Source organism: Pteropus alecto, unplaced genomic scaffold (assembly GCF_000325575.1).
Source record: "Pteropus alecto unplaced genomic scaffold, ASM32557v1 scaffold287, whole genome shotgun sequence".
Taxonomy (NCBI): Eukaryota; Metazoa; Chordata; class Mammalia; order Chiroptera; family Pteropodidae; genus Pteropus; species Pteropus alecto.
Window position 1 is genome coordinate 873279 of NW_006439718.1, and position 2454 is coordinate 875732.

Here is a 2454-nt window from a genome sequence, read left to right on the forward strand (position 1 = left end):
GCCCCTGCACTCTGGCTTCCAGGCATCCCGGCAAGCCCTTTGTCCATCAAGAAAGGGGCATGGAGTCCATGACGAGCACCTCGCTCTATCACAGCAGAGAGGTACACAGTAGAGTGGGGCTGGACTCTGCCACTGGGATCCCCTGGGCGTCTGTTGACATGAACAAGTGAAGGTGAGCATGGCCATCTTCCCTGTCTCTGCTCTACCCATTGCTCTCTCACCAATGTTCACTGGGCACAGATTCTCTGCCGAGTGTGGTGCCAAATCACAAAGGTGACAAGATGACTGTCAGCTAGAGACAACAGACCCAGACCAAACAGGCACTAGAGAATGAAATGAACTGGGCCCATGGGACAAGGTATCAGAAAGCTCCAGGTGCAGGCCACCTTTCCTAGGACTTGACACCTCTTAGGCCAAAATGAAGGTACTGTGAGAGGGTGTGGTATGTACAGGGACCAGCGAGGTCTAGGCTGTCATACGGGGAGGTTTAGGGGATGGGAGCGGGGACACCCAATGCCAGCAAGTCTAAGAAGCTAAGCTTTTTTCTGGAGGCACTGAGGGGCCAAGGCCGAGTCTGAGGAGGACATAGTGTGACAGGAGCCATGCATGGGATGCTGGCTTGGGCAGTGGACTAGAAGAGGCAAAGATGAACTTGGGATGACCAGTTAGGAAGCCAGTGTAGTTGAGGTGATGAAGGTCTGCACAGCTGTCACAGTGGCCTTGGGGGCAGGGATAGGGACACTACCCTGGGCAGGATCACAGGAGCTATCAGACTGTGGTCATGAGAAATGAAGCAAAGGGCAGGGCTGAGAGCCAGGAAACTAAGAGAAGGGACAGGTAGGAGTGTAGGACTTCAGTTGGAGTTCTGGATTTGCAGGCTGGGGTTGGGCAGCCTAAAGATGGGCGTGGCAGAGGATTTGGGGGGCCTTTGTGCTTGGAGGCAATTACAATCATCAGGACCCTGGAGGAGATGCCTGTGGGAAACTTTTAGACAGAGCTCAGAAGGTGAAACAAAGAGACTTCACAGCCAAATGTGGCAGGTTAGAAGGAGTGGGGAGGGGGAAAGGGGCAAGCCAAGGAGAAGTAGGAGAAGGCCTGTGCAGGGGCAGCCCCTGCAGCCTGGAAAGAAGGCAGGGGTTTGGGGGTGGGTTCTCAGGTGGTCAGAGAGCCAGGAATGGTCACCAGGTCCAGCACAGTGACAGGGATAAGTGCAGGAGCAGGATAAGGGAAAGGCAGGGCCAGACAGACTGTTCCTGGGAAAGTGGTGATGGAAAGAAGGAGAGATGGGCAAGGCTTGCGAGCACACAGAGGAAAGAGATTTTTTTAAAAAAAATGTTATGATAAATGACTCAGGCAGGTTTGTGGGCTGATGGGAAGCCAGTGGAAAGAAGGGTGAGGGTGTTGGTGGGAGAGGGCATGATAGGGAGCAAGATCCCAGAAGACAGAGAAGGGCTCTCAATGCTGACATCAGCAGGGAGCACGAAGGGTGACTTTGGGGATGAAGTGGAAGTGGGGCCAGTGTTCCTCAAAGGTCTTAGGGGCCCAAGTCTGCCCTTGCACCCACCCTAGCCTTGAACAAAAGCTGCCTCAGCGCTGTACTCCTGTACCATTCCTCCGAGTCTCAGCCCTGAGCCACAGTGCAAAGTTGAAGAAAATGAAATTTGCCACTGAACAGACCCACCACAGAGCTCTACACAGCAGAAGCATCTGAAAACATCTTCCAGACACAATGAAATCAGACAGTGTCCTCAGAGTTAAGAACAAGTATGCTTGCCCTCTGCTTTAAGGAGGGTGTAACCCTTCTCCACACATCAAATCCTGCTCACTGACCTTCTGGCTTCCTCAGAGGCACAGGGACCCAGGACTGCTCCATTTGCAGCCATCTGTCTTGCATACAATGGTGTGAGTAATGTCACAGTATATCGCACACTGAGAAGCATTTGTGGCATGCCTTCCCCAGGTCCATGCTGCCCACCTGCAGTTGCTCAACTATTGGGACCAGTTGTCTCTTGAAGAGAGTGCCAGACTTTGGATTTTAAAGGTATGGTGATGACTAGATCCACTGTGGTGACTCTGGCACATGATGTGTTTTTGCTGTTTTCTTCATGAGATTTGCAATTTATTATTTGAACTTTTCTACTTTATCAAGTATTCTTTCATATAGGGACAACACAGTTAAATATTCTGTTGTAAAAGTTCTGATTCAGAAATATCTAAGAATAAAATTGATATAAAAAATTGTCTTAGGAAAATTTCAATCCCTTACTTTTTTATTTTTTACACCTACAGTACCTGGTCTTCCTAGGTGGTCTCCCATCCAAGTACTAACCAGGCCAACCCTGCTTAGCTTCTGAGATCAGATGGGATTGGGCTTGTTCAGGGTAGCATAGCCGTAGACTTGATTCCACTTCTAAATAATCCAAGTTATTCTTTTATATTTTAGATTCCTATTGT

At 49.8% G+C, this 2454-nt stretch overlaps 1 protein-coding gene and 1 pseudogene across 3 annotated transcripts in view; both read right to left on the minus strand.

Moving 5' to 3' along the window:
- Positions 1-2454, minus strand: part of ARHGAP22 (Rho GTPase activating protein 22) — a 153360-nt gene that overhangs the window by 65054 nt on the left and 85852 nt on the right. The window lies entirely within an intron of this gene.
- On the minus strand, positions 2281-2398 carry LOC112483918 (annotated as a pseudogene).